At 41.4% G+C, this 22,399-nt stretch overlaps 1 protein-coding gene across 1 annotated transcript in view; it reads left to right on the top strand.

Annotated features, from left to right (window-relative positions):
• The first annotated feature begins 1,001 nt into the window (after positions 1–1,001).
• PRICKLE1 (prickle planar cell polarity protein 1) overlaps positions 1,002–22,399 on the top strand; it is a 111,908-nt gene continuing 90,510 nt past the window's right edge. The window contains exon 1 of the mRNA XM_047864866.1: positions 1,002–1,281. The gene's annotated coding sequence lies outside the window, so the exon portion shown is untranslated. The remainder of the gene's footprint in view (positions 1,282–22,399) is intronic.

The raw sequence follows: 22,399 nt of genomic DNA, 5'->3' as shown, positions 1-22,399 counted from the left end.
GTGACTCCACTGATGTGGAACTGGAAATGGTGAGAGGTTCTAAGGGGACACAAATGTCAGGGCAGAACTTGGAAACAGGCCTAGTACATCCTGGGAGAAAGTGCCTGAGAGCCCAACCCTGGGAATCGGGCAGAGAGAAAACCTGGAGAGTAGTTGGCCAATGAAAAATGATCCTCGTGATCAAATTAATACTCTGAAAACGACTCCAAAGTAAGACGCGCTAACTTGGGTCAGGCTCTGGACATTGGGGTGGGCTCAGGTTCTCACATGAGCCCCCCACACTTGGGGAATTTCTTTGAGATGCTAGGACCGTCGAGGAGGGGAAGGGAAAGAACCTAGAGGCTGAATATTCGGCTTCTTGCTCCCAGGCCCAGGCAGCCCAGCCTGCAGGATTACACGAGATAGGATCGAGTCCAAGGGGGTCCCCAGCGAGGCGAGGCGAGGCGCGCCGGAAGGAATCTAAGAGTTTAATTAACTACCCCTTCCCCCAGCACACACGCCAAGTGAAGAGAGACCCAAATAGGCAATCCCCAAACCGTTTGATCAGAGGAAATTGGGTTTGTCTTTTCCCCCGCGTCACCCCTTCCTGTCTTTCAATCCATGAGGATTGTTGGTTTAAAAAAAGGGGGAGGGAGCATAAAATCGGGGGCGGGGCGGAGGAGAAGAGCGAGCTGCACTTGAGAACCTGGGCTGCGCCAGGGTGAACTTCATCTCGCAGCTTACCCGCCCCCAGCTCCGCGCCGCCGGCTGCTCGCCCAGCGGGTCCTGCCCAGCTCGCCGCCCGCCCGCCCGCACGCACTCCCGGCCGCGCCGCTCCGCGCCCGCCCGCCCTCCGGAGCCGGGCACCGACCTCGCCGCTCGGGGCCGAGCCGGGGCGCGCGTGGGTGCGCGCCGAGCGGCCTGGATCCCGCGGCGGCGTCCGCGCTCCGCGTTTTCGCTCCCGCCGGGCCCCGGAGGCCGAGGGCGGGGTGCGCAGCGGCGCCGCGGCGCGGGGCTCCGGAGTCGGAGCGCACTCTGCCTGCAGCCCGCTGCGAGCGCCGCCTTCCGCGGCCGCCGCCGCCGCCGCCGCCGCCCGACAGCGCGCCCCGGAACATGCCCGCCGCGCGCCGCCTGCGCTGACTTCCCCGAGGGGCCCCGCGGCCGGCGCGGCGACTTGCCGGGCTCTCTGGATGGTTCGCTGGCTGCCCGCCCTCGCCCACCCCTGACGCCGCGGACCGCAGCACCGCAGACCTGCCGCGGCGCGGAGGACCGTCCAGCCGACCGCTCTCTGCCTCGCGCGGGGTGAGTGGCAGCCCGGCTCCCGCCGGCTCTGCAGAGGGGCTGCGGCGCGGCAGTGGGGGGCGAGCGCCGGACGGGAAGGGCTAGGCACCCAGGGGGTCACTGCGGGAGGTTGGGGGGGGAGGGTGCTGTGACATCCAGGCTGGGCCGGCAGAGCAGACAGCAAGGGAGAAGGGCATAATCTGCTTGTTGGGCTGTGTAGACGGTGAAAGCAGATACTAGGTTGCAGCACCGACAGGGCTTCAGATAGGCTGTCCGCATGGCTCGGGTTTGCTGCATCACTACCAACTCTTCCCCTGATTCTCTCCTACGTGGAAACCCGTTCAGTGGCCCCAGAGTCGGGGCGATGAGGGGCGCAGGGAGGCGAGGGTGCGTCGGCATGTGTCCGCCGCTTGGGATCTCCTGTCACCTACTGGCCTCCGAAGGGAGGGTGCTGATTCCCTCCCAAGGCTCTGCGGGAAGGGCCGGTTGCTTTTCGGCAGGGGTGCTTCGGCTCCCCCGCGCCCCCCACCCCCATCCTCGACAAAGGTATTTTCTGAAGGTAGCACGTCCCTGGAAAAGAATGGGAGCGTCTTCCTCCCTTTTCGGCAGAAAAAAAAGTTGGAGAAACTGGGCATGTTAATTATTAGCAGGGCCGGGACTCGGGATGCAGCAGAAAGCTGTTAAAATTTCATTGCCCTCTAAGAAAAACAAACGACATCGCCAGTGACCATCGGCAGTGCCATATTATCTGGGGGGACTTGGGGGTAATTGCCCACAGATTGTCTTCAGGAGCCTGAAGAACGACATACGGATGGCACCGCACTGAGTTCCAGCCTGGCTGAGGGCGATTCAGAGTCAGAACCCAAAGGTGTTCGATTGCTGATTTTCTAAAGAGTATGGGAGGCAAGTGCGGCCATGAACAAGGTGAAGAGCGCAGCCTGGGAACCTGCCTAAAAGGAAAAAAGCCCCTGGAAAGATGTGGCCTCTCCGGAGAGGTTCACATGCATCTATGCTGTAAAAAGCATGCATGTGTATGTGACTTTTAGAATGGATTTGATGCAGGACGCTTTGTACCTAACAAAATCGAACGTGAGCATGCCTTACAGTTTCGTGTCCCTCTCTCTTCATTTTAATCAGCTGTGTGTGCAGCTGGTGTTACATAATTGGCGTGCTTCACCCTCAGATTATTTTTTAATGTACTTTTGGAGGAAGGGGAACTTCTGCTGTCCCTTCAGACAAGCCCAAGGTGTAGACCAGCAAGGGCTGCTGGATGTTTGCCCTGGTCCGGCTCCAGATGTGTGAGCTCAGCTGTTGCCTGTCACTTAGGTGACAACTGGCCTTTTCCCACTAAGCCTTTGCTGTCTCCATTCTCCTCAGCAAAGTGTCAGTGTTCAGCCGCCTTCTATTATCAAGAGTGGACTGCAGCCCCTTGGGGAGGCGGCAGTCTTGTTTGACCATCCTCAACAATATGTGTTTTCAGACTCTAGGAAGGGGGGGGAAATCCCATGACAGCAAGATAGATACATTTTGAATTGAGCACCAACTTAATCCAAAGATTCTGCTTTAATCAAGACAGCTCTGGAAGGATGACGCAATATTTGTCAAGCCTTTTTCCCTGGAACAATATTTACTCCCACCAAGGGATTTTCAACTTAAACAGCAGCCATTTATCTTGCTGTCTGGTGGGGCCTGGTTCGGGTTGCCTCCAGTGGGGTCCTAGCCTAGGTGGCTGGTTTGGCCTGGGACAGGAATCTGTCATTGTAACCCAGCTGGAGCCCGAAGAAAGCAAAATACAGCACCTGCTGGTACCAGGGGGGGGGGTTTCTAACTGCCATCAACTGCCATCAACTGGCCAGTCAGGAAACACAGAAGGAGATATTTTACAAGCCCTTCCAGAAATGTTTATACAGAGGATTTAAAGGTTAACAATGCATGTGTTCTACATATTAAAACTAAAGGTTCTGGAAACAAATGGACATTACCCACAGTTAAGAGTCAGCACGCTTGCTGATGGACTCGAAAATCTGTTTTAATAAGTCATGGCTAACAATAGTGACTCATGTGAATAAATCTAGAAGGAAGGAAAGAAGGAGGGAAGGGAAGGATCAAGGGAGGGAGGGGAAGAGAGGAGGAAAGGAGGAGGGAAGAGCTGGATGGTACATAGAGGTGGCCATGTTGATGTGAGCAAATGGGTTTAGTAAATTAATTTTTCCATCCTTAATTTGGTACTTAACTGTTGATTTGTCACCGTGTGATCCTGTTGGTTTACAGATTTTTTTTAAGAAAAGTTATATATTTTACTAAAGTGACAGATTCAATCAGTTCTGCTAACAATACCAATGAAACTTAAAAAGTTTATCATGTTTTTATAATCAACTTCCATGGAACCACCGTTTGTCTCTATAATAAAGGAGATTGTAATGAGTCAGCTTTGGTCATGCAAATAAAATCTAATATCAGCTGGGAAGAAAAAAAAACCTTGTAGGGTTAATAGCTAAACTATTAAGTTTAGAGTCAGATGTGGGTAAAAGTCTGATTGCTACTAATATCCTCTCCTATGATAATTCTGAAAAGACACAAAAGAAAAAGTTAAAATTTGAGGTTTCTTTAATGAAGGATTTGAAAAATTAAGCTGAAATCTAAGTTTTAAAAAGTGGCATTATAAAATAATTTTTCTAACAACTTTGATAATTCCTTGAAAGCAAAACACAGAGTTGAATATTATGAGTGATGTTCATATTATTCATGGAATGGAATGAGAATCTTTAAAAATTACCTTCCAGTAATTAAGTAACTCTTAATGGCCTAAACCTGTAGTTTGTATTTTCCAATATTATGGGAAATGATTTTCAGAAAAAATGATCATTACGAGTATTCTACTTAATTGCAGTCGGTTTTCTGGTTAAAGTAGTTCATAAAGAGTAGATTTTTCCTTTTAAAGAAGGGAAGTAATTTAAAAAGTCAAAGTGATTCCCATCTGTGCATAGAAATGTTAAAGATGCCACTTGACCAGGATAGACCCCTTCCTGTTGGAAAGATAGCTCTCTCGCTCTTTTCCCCTCACTTTTTGTAAAATAATATCAATTGTTTAACTCTTATTAGTGTGAGAATATTCAATTTGCTTATAGCCACATGTAATTATTCCATAATAAAGAGGTGTTAAGAAAGTGAATGAATTGGATTTCTTGGTTGGTTGGTTGGTTGGTTGGTTGGTGTTTTAAGGGACCCTTACGGCTTTTTCTTTTGGTCACAGAACAAAGCATTTTCATTTTGTGCACTAACATCTTTGGAAGGCTGTTGTGAGAGCAAACACACTGGAAGAAGAAAGTCCAATAATCTAGGTGCCAAGTCCCGTATTGTTGCCGTTCCTCGAAACCTCGGGCAGCATGTGGGGCCAGCGCTCCAGAGCAGGGTACGGGGACAGAGATGGCACCGGGAACCACAGCAGTCCCCCCACTTCTGGACTTCACCATCTCCCATAGACACAAGTGTACCACCTCAGCTCCCACCACCACCCCGTAACACAAGACCACACTCAGTTTGCAGCTGTGCTGAACTGAAGTCAAGGAGGGTCACTGCATGTGTGTTGGTGAAGGAACACTTGGAGCAGTGGAAATGGGGGATCCAGCTAAGCCCTTGTTTCCCTCACTCCCCTCTCTCCCGAAGGAGGGATGGTGGGAAGAGGCATACATTCCAAGTTGGAGCATGCTGATGTCATGACGCTTCTGGCGCGGAGATACCACAGAATAATCGGATCACTTCCCTGTGTGCCAGAATGACACGATTTTTCCAAGAACCAGTCCTGAGCCAGTGGTCCACTGGCACTATTTCCAGTTACTAGAGGGGATCAGACCTCTCAAAGAAAATGGAATAATTCCTCCTGTGTTTCTGTGTTGTTCACTTGTTTAGACTAAATTCCAAATGCATTTTGGTCACTTTTGAAGGGACCTCTCTAGGAACAAGAGTGATTGCCCATCCTGAAGGGATTAGACCTTTCCAGCTTCATTTCCTTATAAAGAGAGATTTTAAATTTAAAATACAAATAAAAATGTCAGCAAGGCAGATGCCAGCGTAAACATTTTGAAACTTAAAGCTGTAAACTAGCAAACAGCTTTCATTTACCTTACCTAACTTTCCCCCAACCCCACCCCCAACCCCCCACCCCCAATCCCCCATCCCCCCATCCCCAGTCCCACTTAACTTTACTTAACTTCCCACCCGCCTTCTGTAAGTTTGGTCCTAAGTGATCCCTCTGACCAATTAAACTGCAGTTGTATTTTTCTCACTGGTAGATTTGGGGTCAACTCTTGGGAGGGGTGCCTTTGATTTCTAGTGGATTGCACTTCAGGAAAAAAAAAAAAGTTAGGGCTGTGTTATTTCAGTTGTTCTAGAACTGAAGTCATATACTCCTAAGAGTTTTGACCCAATTGCTGATTTATAGCATTCCCCAGCTTTTGCTTTGTGTATGCTTCTCTGTTTCCTTCTTTTCTCATTGGGTCTCTGGAAAGAAAGATTTGTCAATAATACAGTGGAAATATTGCAGTCAGATGCAGACCGGTAAGTAGACGACTCAGTGCAGTGTGCTCTCACTCAGCTGCCCTTCTTTTATCCGAGGCAGATCCCACAGCTCGCAATTATGGTCTTTGACTTTGGTAACAATTCTGTTTGAAATGTTTCCAATTACACACAATATTGGCGGCATGTAGCAGCTGCATGCCAAAAAGCATTTCGAAGCATGTTCCAAGAATCAGGCTGTGATTGCTTTTAATTTAAATAAAGGCTATTTGGTTTCCTGTGAAGTTTTTTATAACCACCTCCCCCCCCCCCATTTTTGTTGCCTTAAAAAAAAAGTCTGATATAAAGTAGCCACCACTTAACAAGATACAATATTGGTCCTGGTTTGTAGGATGGCCCTTTGCTTTGAGCAAGCATAACTGAACTTTTCATTAAAGGAAATTTTAAAGAAACATTGTACAGTAGTTTGGATTTCCCCAAAGAATAAGAAGGGAAGAGGTTATCTGATCACATACTGTAAGTAGCTAATGTTTTCAGGTTTCCCCGCCCCTTTCTTCTTTAGCCAAATATCATTCTAATTATCTTTGTAGGGGCACCTGGGTGGCTCAGTCTGTTAAGCCTCTGACCGGTTCAGGTCATGATCTCTTCATGAGCTTGAGCCCTGCACCGGGTTCTGTGCTGACAGTTAAGAGCCTGGAGCCTGCTTCAGATTCTGTGTCTCCCTCTCTCTCTCTGCCCTCCCCTGCTCCCACTCTGTCTGTCTCTCTCTCTCTCTCTCAAAATTAAATAAACATAAAAAAAAAAAATCCCCTTGTGGAGAAACTTAAATTATCTTTTTAGGTCACTGGAGACTATTTGACATACTGTCTTCAGATTTTTCTATTTTACTTTTGTGAGCCCATGATCATGTGTTAAAAATACATTAAAAGAGTAGGAGAGGTCAATAAGAATATTCTTTAAAGGAGTGGTGGGGGCGGGGGCGGTGGGGGGGGCAGTGGGGGGGGAGAGACCAGCAAATAATTCCACCATTCTGCAGCAACCAGGCCCTCCAGATCTGCCCCCTCTGTGGGGTTGAAATTTCTGAACACTGAAACCTTTTAAAACGGTAGTGGTTTCAATCTTTTAATAGCTACCAGATATACCTGACTTATTAAATCTGAAAATAAGAAAATATACACTCTCAGGACTTGGAGTGAAGCGATTGGTTATAGCACCCGGGCGGCGGGGGTGGGGAGGGTTCTGTTTCCAGGATAGTTTGTTGGCCCATTTGAAATGTAACACCTAGAGCTAGAGGGTATCCAATAACTGAGGTGCTAAGATGGTCCTAATTAAGGTGTTTTCACATAGGCTCTTTCAATCCTGGCAAAAACATCCTATAGAATATAGTGCTTCTTTGGGTTGAACAGTAGTTGACTTGCATAAATGCCAACATCTCTTCTGGCATTTTTGGAAATCTTCCATAGCGTAATAAATAGTGCTGTATAATCCAAATTTGTAAATGCCATGTTTCATGTAGCCCCTGTAGAGACAGCTGAAATTAACCCAGGCTGCTAGGAATCATTGAGATCCTGGAGGCTACTGCCTAAATCCAAGGTACCTTTAACGAACAATAGTGAAGGCGTTTGATATAATCTAGGAGAAAGCATGAGGTTCGATTTCATGTAGCAGTGTCTTGTGAAGAAGTGCCCTCCGACTGATGCTTAGACTTCTCCTTTATCCTTGAAACACTGTCTTGCAATTAATTTTAATTCTAAAAATTTCCTTTTTAGAGGAAATTTGCTCAGCTCGAGGTAAAACGAGGTTTATGTTGCTTTATCAGCTGAGCACCCCAGCCTGCCAGATACATGCCCCACCAGGGCCCATTGCTATAGTGACAAAGCCCACAGTAACCATGGTTGAAATAGAAAGTCTATTAAAACCCTTTTCTATATTGGCCATCTCCTCTGCCCTAGTTAAAATGCTGTCTTCTGGACACACACACACACACACACACACACAAATACAAGTGCATATATACCACTCATTCAGTCTAAAAATAGTAAACTGATTTAAACCATGTTACAGTTTCACCAAAAGCATTTGCGCTTCTTTTTTTTTTTTTTCTTTTATCTCACTGATAAGCAAATAATATGGTAATCTCCTGAAGACACTCAGGACTTGTTAACCGTAATTGATATTTCCAACTATGTTATTTACATGCTTGGATAATCTAAGGTCCTTAGTTAGGATCTGAAAAAGAGCTAGTGTGGCATTTTGTTTTGTTTCAAAACATCACTTCCAAACAATTTAGGGAACGGTTAGATTTTATGTGCAAAGACTGCTTAGTGCTCCAGTGTTGAAACACTTATTGTAATGTGTGTCAAAAAAAAGAAGGCATTTTAAATTCTTCTGTGACTATGTAATAAGTGTGTTCGGAGCTTGGAGGATGCGCATGTTACATAATTTTTAGAAAGAGATAAAGTGAGGTCTGAAGTACCTTAGAGAATCACAGATGTTTCTTGTAAGGAAATCCATATGCTTCCTACAAATTTTGAACTGCTTTCTGATGCTTAGCCTTGTTAATTGCAAGAATAATTTCATTGAGTTCCTTAGTTCTTATTTACACGAGCCTTGAGAAAGGAGCTGAAGTGATAAACAACTTGCTCCCCTCACCTAATTCTAAAGTACTTTGGCCCTTATGTTTTTGTGAATGTGAAGGGAGGGAATAAAATATACAGAGAAGATGTTTGTGTTTAGTTAACGTAATCATGTAAGTTTCCTTTGTGGGCCTTCTATAAGCTTAAACAGCTTGCCAGGCTAATAGCCAAAAACATGTCCTTAAGTACTGCCAAGCACGTTAAAGGCAGACCAGTCTTTCTTCATATTGAGGTGTTAGAAATGTTTTTTTTGACCTTCTGAATTTTAAGGAATAAACCAGAAAAATCACTCTCTTCTCCCCCTCCTTATCTGTGAAACCCAAAATTATTATTCATTGCAGTGCTGACATGAGAAACTGATAGGAATAATGATATTTATTTGAGAATGTTTTAAACTAGCTTGACTTGGCTGTTTAAGGAGGAAGCAACCAGCTTGCTATGGTGTATGATGGTCTTTTGCTATTTATATGTTTGTCTTGCCCGTTGACACTGGCTTTTTACTTTGGTTCAGTAACTTCTGGCAAGTACTGGTCAGTTTATCCTGTCTCTTCTTGAGCAGAGCTTCAAGAATAGTGCTAGGGTGACTGGGTGGCTCATTCGGTTAAGCGTCCTATTTGGCTCAGGTCATGATTTCATAGTTCGTGGGTTTGAGCCCTGTGTCGGGTTCTGTGCTGACAGCTCAGAGCCTGGAGCCTGCTTCAGAAACTCTCTCTCTCTCTGTCCCTCCCTGGCTCACACGATCTGTCTCTCAAAATAAATAAACATTAAAAAAAAAAAAAAAAAAAAGGAATAGACAATAGTGATGTGGTATAATAATGCAGAAAAAGACAGCTTTTCTCCAATCTCTTTCTGAAAATCAGGAAAATTAGACTGTAATATAGCTGTGTGATTTTGGGGAGGCCTCTCAACCTCTCTGGGCCTCAGTTTCCTCATATTTAAGTGAGGGAATTAGGCTAGATCAGTACATATTAACCAAAGGTTTGAATCAGAAATGTCTGTGCAGCTTTTTCAAAATACAAATACACAAAGATTTTAAGGCAGGAGGTTTTGAGTGTGGTCTTGCACATTTCGCCTGAAAAGGCTTCGTAGGTAATTCGATGCGCAGCTGTGGTTAAGAGCCACTAAATCAGATGATCTCTAAGATTTCCTTCTAGTTCAAAAATTTTGTTTCTAATCCTACTAAGCTGAACTGCTTTTCTTTCCTTCTTTCCTTTCTCCCTCCTTCCTTCACCTCTATGTTTATTCCTCATGTTGGTGTCAAAAATTTATAGATACCGCGGTAGCTCAGTTTCAGGATGGTGTATGTTCTGCTCTTGTAAATACTACTGGTAATTAATGTGAGGGAGGGACCATGTCTGCTCACCATTGCATACCCAATGCCTACCTAACATGGCCTGGCACGTGACAAATAGAGAGAGCCTAGAAAGTCAGGAAACTTTTTGAAAATGTAATATTACGTTCCAAAATAACATGCTCAATATGCTTTTTGTCAACATTCCAGATACCTTTCCAAATTAAAAACAATGGATATAATTGTTCATCTGAAAAACAACATGACAAATATATCATTTTCCTTCTGTTTCCAGACTTTTGGAATATCCCGTAGTGTATCGATTATTTTCGGGGGTCCAGATTAACAACTGCTCTTGCTGCTTTAAATTCAGAAATACAGAAATCACAAGTGTCGGCAAGGATGTGGAGAAAAAGGAGTGGCAGTGTAAATTAGCAGCCATTGTGGAAAACAGTATGGAGGTTCCTCAAAAAATTAAAAGTAGAAATACCATATAATCCAATAATTCTACTATCAGCTATTTATGTACCCAAAGAACACAAAACACCACTTTGAAAAGATGCATGCCCTCCTGTGTTTATTGCAGCACTATTTACAATGGCCAAGATATGGAAGCAACCTAAGTGTCCATCAGTAGATGAATGGATAAGGAAGATGCGGTGTGAGTATGTATAATATATATAATGTATTATAATACATATATTATAATATAATGGAATATTACTGAGCCAAAGGATGAGGTTGTTCCATTTATGACAACATGGATGGACCTAGAGGGTATTATGCTAGGTAAAATAAATCAGCCTGAGAAAGACAAATACCATATGATTTTACTCATGTGGAATCTGAAAACAATAGATGAATAAGCAAACAAATCAGATCTCTAAGTAGAACAAACTGATGGTTGCAAAATGCGTGAAGGGGAATAGAAGATACAGACTTCCAGTTATGGAATGAATAAATCGCAAGAATAAAAGGCACAGCATAGGGAATATAGTCAATGATATTATAATGGCGTTGTGTGGTAACAGATGGTAGCTACATTTGTGATAAGCGTGGCATAACATATAGAAGTTGAATAACTAAGTTGTACACCTGAAACTAATGTAACATTGTAGGTCAGCTATATGCAAATTCAAAAACAGTTTAATAAATAAGTAAACAATAAGGGGAAATTTAAAAAAGAATAGTTTATTTTTAAACAATAAATTCAGAGGCACTTCTGAAAAGTTATCTGGAGGTTGGGAAATAAAGGAGCAGATAATTTAAAGTGTAATTAACCTACAGTTAAAAAATAGTTTATCTTATGAAAAACATAGTTTTTCCTAAGTGTCCTTACCTTCTGGTGCCTGTATGTGTTGAATGAATGAATGAATGAATGTGCAGTTTTCTGTGGTCATTCTAATGTGTATCAGTTTGAGAAATATAACCCAACCATAATTGCTATAAAGGTTTCAGAGCTCATCTAACAAACTTACAACTTCATTACAATTTTAAATCTCATTTTATTACATTTTAATTATGGTCATTTTAATGACAAAGGTCAAAATTCTTCAATAGATTTTTACCACTATAGTGTCTTTTTATTATTATTTATTTATTTAGAGAGAAGGAGCAGGGAAGAGGGGCAGAGGAAGAGAGAGAATCTCCTTTTTTTTTTTTAATGTTCATTTATTAAACATTAATAAAGAGAAAGAGAGAGAGAGTGCAGGGGAGGGGCAGAGGGAAGGGGATCTGACGCAGGCTCTGAGATGACAACAGGGAGCCCAGTGCGGGGCTCAAACTCACAAAGCTTGAGATCATGACCTGAGCCAAAGTCAGAGGCTCAACCAACTGAGCCACTCAGGTGCCCCTGCCAATACAATGTCTTAATAAAGTGTGTGTCTGATTAAGCCCTTCGTTCTTTTCAACAACAGAAATGCCAATTCCTATTTTTTTTTTGTTAGTGTAGTAAGCTAGCTAATTATAACTATTTTTTATGGCCAGCAATTATTTTGATTCTTTTACAGACATGAATGCATATCATATATTTCATAACATATGAAGTGCTTTAAAACTGTCCAGATCCGGGGCGCCTGGGTGGCACAGTCGGTTAAGCATCCGACTTCAGCCAGGTCACGATCTCGCGGTCCATGAGTTCGAGCCCCGCGTCAGGCTCTGGGCTGATGGCTCGGAGCCTGGAGCCTGTTTCCGATTCTGTGTCTCCCTCTCTCTCTGCCCCTCCCCCGTTCATGCTCTGTCTCTCTCTGTCCCAAAAGTAAATAAACGTTGAAAAAAAAATTTAAAAAAAAAAAAAAAAAAAAAAAAAAACCAAAAACTGTCCGGATCCATATTATACAGAGGCTCATATCCAAAATGTATATATATTTCTTGTTCTAGATAAATCAGAGTCTTAATAAAATATGATAAGTATGCTCTCAGTTTTTCTCAAATAACTGTGATGCATCTGAAAGTTTTATTTTCAAACATTGAAAAATTCTTGGTTACATAGTTTTATGGAAATTGATTAAAAGAGTTTATGAGCCATTTTGTTTCTTTGCTTTTTCTTATTTGGTCTTTGAAAATGGATTATTTCCTATCATTATCCATTATTACCCTTGCTGTAGAATAGCAAGTAAATTTAAAAAAATCCGTCATTATCACTACTGGCTGTGCCTATATAGTATAGACAAACAAAAAAGGAAATTTATACTTACATAGCTTATTTATTTTTTGTTGTTGTTGTTATACATTGCTGTTATATGTTATATGTTGCCGTTTTTGTGGGTGGGGTTTTATTTTATTTGTAATTAAAAGAAGGACCTTAAAAACACACCATTCTAAAAGCTGGATAACTGTCCAGTTTCCTTTGACCTTTCACTGTATAGGATGACCAGTAGCAAAATCAGCTAACTTCAGCTCAGTTTTTCCTACTGGATGTCCATTGCCAAGTCAAATAATCAGGACAGTAGAGTGGAAATTTCTACCTGAATTTATCTACTTGTGTTGTTTGCACAATGTAACTGGAAAACTCTCTCTCTTAGCCATTATATGAAGAGATACTCTGAGGCATTTTAGTCAGGAAAAAGATTAAGTTGTAGCTAAACAGGGTTTAAGGATCATTGGAGATAAATTGAGAGCTGGTTCAAAGTATTGTATAAAGCTTTATTATTTATAAGTTTCACTTTTTTCTGACAGTTCACAGCTAATCTCCTTGTTTGACTAGACTTGACAAGCTAATATAAAAGGACAAGTTTAGGTTTGTCCAGGTGGGATCATAGCTCACTGCATCTTTTCAGGTCTCTGCTCAAAAGTCATCTGATACAGGGGAAGCTTTCCCTAATCACCCTGTATACAATGGCAGCACCCTTGCCTGCCCCGGACATTACCCAGCACTCCTGAGACCGCTCAACCTGCTGACTTTTCTCCATAGCACTTATCACTACCAGACGGATACTTAGTTATTATAGCTGTCTGTTCCATGAAGTAGTCTCTATGCTGTCTCCTCCTCAATCTTAGAGGCACATAGAAGGTGCTTAATAAACACCTGCAGAATGAATGACTGCAAAAAGATAGGGAGCTGTCTGCGCTTCAAATTGGGACACCTCCTCCCCAATCTAACAGTATGTATTGCTGGGCAAGTTAGAGAGTTTTATGCTTATGTTCTTATTTTATAGTAAAGTTAGCAAATGGCTACCCTCATTTTACCGGATAAGCATTTGTGGACCACTTTAATGTCATATATAAAATAAAGACAAAGAGAACCCAGTATTTTGTTTTTATCCGAGTGTGAATTTTCAGAACAAAGATTTTTCTAGGTGTTGTTTGGATTTGTATGGGCATTTTGTTTTGTTTTGTTTTTGCAGCTAAACTAAGGTTTCTGAGCTGTTTCCTTCCTTGTCTGAATAAAGCCAGAGGAACATGATAAGAATATGAGGGAAGAGACTGACAGAATACCCCTCCTCCCCTCCCCTCTACCACAAAGTGACCAGTGAAATGTAATCAAATAGCAGATGGATCGTATTAATAGAAGATTGAATATTCACAGCAGGGAAGCTATGTGACTTACCTCTCCATAATGTATCCAAGCTACTCTGTAACCTTTACCAAAAATAGAGGCAGTATCTTGAGACAGACTTGTGCTGTTGCCTCGTGTGTGAAAATAAGGGTAACAATGGGCCATCTTTCACTCAAGAAATCGTCTGACTTAAATTCCAGAGGTGAAAAGCTAATCCTCTAAGTGATTTCAACTAGCTTACTAGGAAACCTAGTTGCTTAAAATTATTATTTTAATGTCTCAGGTTCCAGGGCTAAATGGGCATTGGGTCAGCTCTCCTGTTAAGGAGCTGAACCCACTTATTTGTCCAGAAATTACATCTTTTGACTGGGGGGGGGGGGGGTCTTTACTACTAATAAGACTAATACCTCCAACATACACAAAGCCTTGCAAATTCATTTACCTTTACTGCATCTTTGTGTGGAGGCTTAACTGAGATTTTCCCAATTTACTTTTGAAGAAGCTGCCTGTTAATTCAAGATGCACCTTCTTAAGGAGCTTTGGTTTGGCAGATCCTAAATAAATGAATGTTTGTAGTTCAGTTTTTGGAAAGAAAGAAGAAAAAAGCAAGAGGGAAAATAAGCAAGCACTTGAGACTTCTACAAAATTGTTTGATGATGTTTTATTGTTTTGTAAATGTTGATGTTTACATTCGTTCTATATTAAATGCTTTTAGGTAATTACAGCCTCTCCTTTAAAAAAATTTTTTTTAATGTTTATTTTTGAGAGAGACAGAATATGAGCAAGGGAGGGGCAGAGAGAGAGAGAGGGACACACAGAATCCCAAGCAGGCTCCAGGCTCCAAGCTGTCAGCACAGAGCCCAACGTGGGGCTCCAACCCACTAACCATGAGATCATGACTTTAGCCGAAGTTGGATGCTCAACTGCCTGGGCCACCCAGGTGTCCCAATTACAGCCTCTTCTATCACTAACTTGCATGTGACCTTGGATAAGTCACTTAATTTTCTGGACTTCTTATCTGCTCTTTGTCTTGGTTTCCTCAATTATAAAAGGAGGGTCCTGATGACCTTTTAGGCTCAAAATTTCTGAATTCTAAAATACTGAATTTGGAGGCTGCAACTTCAAGAAGGATTGGTAATAAATAGGAGCTGATTTTTTTAAATCATTAATTATCACTACCTAAGTCTCAGGCTAGAATTATTTAATAGTGAACTCAAAATTATTCATTTTAGCCAGGTGAGACTTTAAAACATGGTTTCCTTATTCATGATTCAGTGTGGCCAGTTCAGCATTCAACAATAGCTATGTTTTAAAGACCTAAGAGAAATTATACACTTCCCCTTACCAAAATTTTGGTTTAATAGGTTACATTATAGTTTAATATGAGGAGCTTAAAACTATAGTAATATTAAGAGCAAATCGTTAATCTGACATAGTTACAACAATGGCATTCTTATGTTCATACTAAAAATTAGAAATGTGTATACAGTGTGCATGGGAAATGTGGAAAACTTATAAAGTAGAACTCAAAAGCAGTATGTTCACTTTCTTTTGTAATCACATTGTGATTATAACTTTGTTTAACCTGTGTGTGTCCATCGACCAAATTGGAACTAATTTGGGGAAGTGTAGAGAGGCTGGAAAATAAACACAGCCCATTTTAGTTGCATTCCTAATATTTTTGAAACTGTAATAATATTCTTATCTCCCCCACTCCCCAAATAAAAGCTAGTGAAAAATATGCAGTACAGTGGTGAGACTCTCTGTATTAACCTGAAACACCACATGTTGGCGTATGTCACCTTACCTGCTGGCCTGGGTGTTCCATTTTTATAGCACTGTGATTAATTAACTCTGTAACTTTTAACCAAATTCTTAGGGCCTTGGATCGCATTCACATTCTAATTAGGCTGAACCCAAAGTTACAAATGGCCCACCGGGAAGTCGTATACCATCTGTGTTATATCTAAGAAGATGGAGTTTATGAATTGTTCGGATGAACATAGCAATGAGCCGTGGCACATCTCCTGGCAGATTCATAAATGACTATGAAGTGCTGTTCTAATAGGAAGGACTATCTATATAAATGTGACATTAATAATCACCAGTTTGAATCTGGGTCACTCGAGCCATGACTCAAAGATCAAACGCTATCAGCTGGTAATGAGTGTGTGAAAGGGCTGCAGGAAGGCATTCCCTTTCTTAATGACACCTTTGTGGGCCTCCTCAGCAGACTGTTAGAGGGTGGGCCAGAAATAAAGTCACGTATGCCCTCGGTTGGGAGGCTGGCCCTCCAGGTTACAGTTGGCACACTTTTGCAGAGATGGTTTGGGAATAGTTCACAGTGGTTTCTGTTGCTCTGGCTCCTTAAGCGGATATACAGAACCTTTCATCTTTTGCCTCTTTCCCTGACCATTTATTTGCTTCAAAGTGATGGTAGTAGCTCTTTTTTCATAGTCTCTGTCTTTCCTTTTTCTTTTCTATGCTCTGAAAATAAAGAGAAATGGCACTTACAAATACATGTTAATCATTGAATGCTAAACTTCTCCACTTTTTTTTCAATTCAGGGACATCATTTTCATTTCAACACACCATTATTGAGCCCTGTGGTTAGCTGGGCTCTGTGCTAGGCTCTGGAAATACAAACATTGTGTAGGGGTGGTTTCTTGTCTTTAAAGACAAAAACACAATTTCTTGTGTAGGGAAGGAAGGCATTGCAGTGCCTCCTTGTGAAACATCCTTGTGGTGGAGGCAGGAATAGAGAACCGTACTAGATGTAGTAGTGGCACAGAGGCAAAGGCAGAAGTCCTCATCAAGGAAGGCTTCAGAGAGGGGGACACGGTTGAGCTGGATGTTAATGACTGCACGGGAGTTGGCCATGGCATTCGAACTGGAGAATGACTCATCCTGGGTAGAAGGAAAAGTGTGTGCAAAGGCAGGAAAATGAGACAAGCATGGTTCTCTGTGAATTGCAAGTCTTTCTGTTTGGCTCTGAGACTAATTACGCTCTTGCTCGTGCACTTCTTGCCACCTGTATAAAACCTCAATCAGAAACTAGACCTAAATTTTGACAGCTTTCATTGCGATCCTTTCTTCTCTGTCACTGACTTGAAGCTTCTGAATACAAGCTCTCTATTCTCCTTAAATGGTGCATTTACCTGGGCCAGTCTACTAACTATGTACACTGTGCCTTTTCATTGTTACGTTGGTACGATCTAAATTTATTTGCTCTTCAATTTCACCGCCAGGTTTCAATTTCAGCCTCAAGTGTTTAGACAACATTATGTAATGAGTGTTATACTTTTATGACATTGACTTTAAGTACTGTAAGAACTTTCCTTGAAAGCTAATGGTTGGGGGGGGAAAAGAACCCTGAATGTCACCAACTGGCCTCCAGATGTGTTTTATTGTGTTGGTATCTCTGTTTTGTTTTCAGAAAAACTTTTTTCTTAAGCTTAAAAAACCTTACCAAGCAGAAATAGCAGACAATAGACTCATAGGAGATGAACTATTTTCTTCATTTCCTGATTGTTTTCTTGAAGTCCTATTTTAAAATCTCTGATTCAGCTGGGGGAAAAAAATCACAATATAAAGTACTGTACTTTTAAAAGCAAATCATGTATGTTCGTGTTTCAGAGATAAACTCACAGGTTGGAAGATTCTGCTGTGTTTCAATATGTGGTTCTTCAATATGGTGACATAAAAATTGTGATTTAACATATTTTAGATTTCTTCCATCTAATTGTTAATCAGTATGTTTTCAGGAAGTCTGGCATGTGATAAATATTTTGTAGCATATGCGGCTGAACATGCCAATTTCAAAGGGCTTTACAAGCTTTAATTAATTTTCACAACAGCCAGACGCACCCCGCTTTATTGATGGGAAATCCACAGACAGTGGAGTTGAGAGTGTTGCCTCGATTCCCCCAGCAAACTGCTTTTCAAAGTTTGCTTTTTTGTTTTTGTTTTTGTTTTTTTTGATAGCTGAACACTTTCTTAAACACAAGATCATCTGGAACTCCAGTATGTAAAGTAGGACTGCTCTTGTTGGGGGTAGAGAAGGGGTTCATCACAGGGCTTCCAGATTTATCAAAATAAGAAAACACATTAGATGCCTGGCTAATTTGCATTTCAGATAAACAGTAAGTTTTAGTGTGAGTATGTCCCAAATATTGCATGTCCCTAAAACAATTATTGGTGGTTTATCTGAAATACAAATTTAACTGGGCATCCTGTATTTTACCTGGCAACTCACGGTCCACAGTGTCAGTCTCCCTGTCTCCTCCCCAGCCAGGTGGGGGTCCTGGTTCCTTGAACATAGTTTGAAAAAATCTATACCGATGCTGAGAGAGAATGAATAATATGTTCCCCTTCTCAGTCCAAATTTAGAGAATAGTATCACTCTGAAGGCTATCTTAAAGAATCTCCATGATCATGCCTCTTCTGCTGCACATGGTAATTGTAAAGATAACTTCCTTTGCATTGCCTTTCTTATTTTTTAGGATAAAATAGTTTCCCAGTCTTTGGGAGCAATGCCTTCTGTTTATAGAAGTCAGCAATTTAACTCACGTGAGTGAGGAGAACTCATGGTTTAATCAGAATTGCAGGTCGTCCAAATAGAGTCTATAAACAGAGAAATGGGTGGGAGCTCTTGGGAGTGATTCTAAAGCAACCCAAGGGGAGAAGTGTCTCGAATAGGTTTATCCTTGTCTTTTGGTTGATGTGTATATATTTGGTGGTCCTGGCTTGATGACAGTATCCATTAAGGTAATTCAGTCATTTTGCCTAAGTATCGTACAGTAGCCCTAGCGTATTACTCATGTTTCTCAAGCGGGCTACTCCACAGGATATTTTTATTTCTTCAACCGTTATATTTCTCAGTGTAACCGAGCACAGTCTGATTAATGATCAGAAGCCACTAACTTTGTTTAGGGTGAAACAGTCCTCCCATGCCCAAGCGGCTCCCCGGAGGACCCTGTGCTGGATCTGTGGAACTTGGATACGTTGGGTGTGATGCCCTGCAAGGGTGTCCTCTTGACTCTAGGTATGTGTTTTGTGTTTGCAAAATGTTAGTAGTAGTGTATTTCTTGGTGGTTAGATTAGGAATGGGTATGATTTTTTTCCTTTGTCCCTTTTTCAGTTTTTCCGAAATTTGTGCTGTGAGTGTGTTACTTTTAGAAATAAGAAAAACGGGTGCCTGGGTGGCTCAGTCGGTTAAGTGTCTGACTCTTGATCTCAGCTCAGGTCATGATCGCTCAATTTGTGGGATGGACCCCCATGTCGGGCTCTGTGCGGACAGTGTGGAGCCTGCTTGGGATTCTCTCTCTCCCTCAAAATAAATATATAAACTTAAAAAAAATAAAAATAAGAAAAATAAGTGTTAGTGATATAGTTTAATATTCCTCAAAGGAAAAAAAAAAAGCCCTATCATGAATAGTGTTTCTCTGTTTAAATGTTCCAAAATAGAGATGAAGATCATCTGGTTTACAGATAATAATTTTTTAAAAATTTGCAAATGCTTCTCTATTTTGAAAGTTAATTGTAATGTAAAATCTACCCAAATTGTTTACACTTAAAATTTGTCTCTCATTCATTCATTCATTCATTCATTCAACTAATACTGAAAAAAACGTAATAATAGACATAATTCCTATACATCACAAGAAAGGGGGTGATGGAAGGAAGGAAAGGGGAAGAAGCATCCACTGCATCCTTTCTTATGTAACAGGGCTGCACTGGGGAAGGCACTCGGACAGGCATACCTAAAATAAGGAGAAAAGATGATTGGCCTCAATTAGCAAGTGGGATCTCTGCTGCTCAGTGACTTTCATGAAGCTGTGTGTCACCATCAGAACCCAAAGGCCCAGGTCATGCAAGGGACTGTTAGGTGCTCATGTTCTTGTACCATAAACTCAAGCTTCCCTCCTGGGAGCTGGATCTGGAAAGCCGTCAGAATCCCTGCTTCTTTCCCAACCCAAGGCCTGGGGTCTGGAAGTTCACCTGCTTCTCCCTGCTGGCTTCACATACAGGCTGAGTTTGTGCTTGGATGCCTCACCCTCCCCTAGGCTGGTTTCAGGGACTCGTTTTTAACCAACTATGTAGTATAAGCTATGGGACATTTTCTTTTCTTCTATTACCTTCTTTTTGAATTCTCTTGGAAGAAGAAGTAACCTGTAATTTTATTCTTAGAATACCACTTCATAACATCCCTTTTGCTGGTGTTCTTTTGACTCTGAAACCTATACCAAATCTATAATATGGAAAAGCCCAAAATATTTATAGTTTTTCTTTTATGATATTAACACATGTGAAAATTTAGCTATTCATTACGTTTACCTCCTTTCACAGTCAAAGAGGCTACATTTTTCTCTACATTTCCTCAGTGGCCAGAGGAAGGTGGAATTCAACAGGCTGTTTGAGGAGATTTGCATGATAAAGGCTAGGAAATTAAAGGTTTTTTATTTGCTAAAACAACCTTTGGGGTCCAGGTTAAATTCACACAAACTATTGCATATTAAATTAAGCTAAGTTATTGTTGATATTAGTATGTAAATGTTTGTGAAAATCATCTCCCAGATATACAAGTTACTTTAAAATACAGCTAAATAGTTTTTCTTTATTTTGACTATATATGTTAAAGTTTATATAATAATTTTCAAGACCTTACTGAATATGGAATTTTTTATTTCTTAAGATGCACATTTGGATTTTGAAATCCACTGAAATAAATATAAAAATTTTTAAGTTTTTTAACCTTTCATCTGCATAAGCTAGGTGTTTTCTAGAAGAGAGATACGAGTGCCATTCAGAATTGCCTAATACTGCGTGTGTGACTTGTTGAAATCAAATAAATATCTTGATCAGTTGAGCTGCCAGATGGAATTTTATCTAAACTATTACAGCTTCTTTCATACATTAGGACTCCGGTGAATTTTATCACAAAGTCATTTCATACTCCATTTGGAAGGCAGCCACTTAAGCATGGAACATGACAATTGTTTAACAGTGCAGAGTAAAAGTTAAATAATTTATGAGTCATGGAAGGGAACTGTATCCAATTGAAACTTCCATGGTAATTCAGGTAGGTGGACATAACCACCCAGGTGTCTTGGAACTATTCCAATTTGAACTGGCTAATGAGCTCATAAGGCTGAGGCCTCCTTTGCTGTGCCTCCCTTGTTAATTTACTTGTCCATTAGCTCAGTGCCACCTAACATCTTGCTGGGACATTGATTTTACATTGAATCACAAAGGAATGCCTTGGGTCACCCAGAGAGTATCTAGTCTATAGCAGGTGCCTCTGAGGGACTCTGATTTCAGAATCTGTGCCGTTCATCTGGCTGATGATACAGCCTTTCATCTGTACCAGCCAGAGCAGAATTTCTAATGCCACACTGCTCATCTTAAACATGAACCTTGGTAGAGTGATATGTTCCCATTACTGATCCATCTGTTCCAGGGATTACCTCAGCACAAAGGGTTAATTTGTCTTGTTTGGGGGGTCATGTTTAATTGCATAGGTCAGCAAAGGATGATAAAAGACTGCTTTTTAATTTCAAGTCTATGCCTTACTTTTTCTCCAAGACAGCGATCAGTTTCTTTAATCGGCACAGCTGTTACCATAGAATGAAGTATAGGCTGAAAAAGGTTACCTCCATTGAAAACCCAAGTTAACCAGTCCAGAAAGTTAACTGTCGAATATCCTTAAACTGAAAGCCTCCCGCATCCAACAGGAAGAAAGGAGGCACTAGATGGCAGTCTTAAACTTAAAATGACCTTTCCTCTCTTAAAACAAATGCATTGCTTGAAAGCAGTTACCTCTCTTTTAAATGAACTTGGATTTGAACTCCATTTTATAAAACTTGCAAATCTAAGGGCATTATGAAATTTAATGTCACATTATAGAATTTTGTTTTTTAAATGAAAAACAGTATATTAAAGGCCCATTGCTGAACTGATATATTGACTGAGTTTTTTTAATGACTGTTTCAACTTTACATTTTAAAATGCTGTCAGAGGGGCGCCTGGGTGGCGCAGTCGGTTAAGCGTCCGACTTCAGCCAGGTCACGATCTCGCGGTCCGTGAGTTCGAGCCCCGCGTCGGGCTCTGGGCTGATGGCTCAGAGCCTGGAGCCTGTTTCCGATTCTGTGTCTCCCTCTCTCTCTGCCCCTCCCCCGTTCATGCTCTGTCTCTCTCTGTCCCAAAAATAAATAAACGTTGAAAAAAAAATAAATAAAATGCTGTCAGAAAGCTTTTATAGACCTTAAAAGCTAGGAAAAAAATGTTCAAAGGGTGGAAAATTATGCAGCTGTTAAAAATAAAGGTACAAAAGTAAAGTTGTATGAACAGATATTCAGGATATATTGAAGTGGAAAAGCAGATGATAAAATAGTAAAGTAGGATGTGCTCACTCTTTGGGGGAGAAAAGTGAATACTCATTTGTGTTAGTGTTTGTATGTCTGTGTTTGTCTCTAAGATGAGGTTATGGATTTTTCTTTCTGCTTACTATTTTTCTACCAAAGACCGTGTTTTTTTCTGGAGTGCAGCAGAATTCTTTTAATGCACACAGTAGAGGGGTGCATGGATAACTCAGGCAGTTAAGTGTCTGTCTTTGGCTCCAGTCATGATCTACAGTTTGTGGGTTCGAGCCCTGCATCGGGCTCTGTGCTGGCAGCTTGGAGCCTCAAGCCTGCTTCAGAT

The sequence above is a fragment of the Prionailurus viverrinus genome, chromosome B4 (genome assembly GCF_022837055.1).
Source record: "Prionailurus viverrinus isolate Anna chromosome B4, UM_Priviv_1.0, whole genome shotgun sequence".
In the NCBI taxonomy this organism is placed as follows: domain Eukaryota; kingdom Metazoa; phylum Chordata; class Mammalia; order Carnivora; family Felidae; genus Prionailurus; species Prionailurus viverrinus.
The sequence above is the reverse complement of the archived record's forward strand: the minus strand, read 5'-3'. Positions and strand labels throughout refer to the sequence as shown.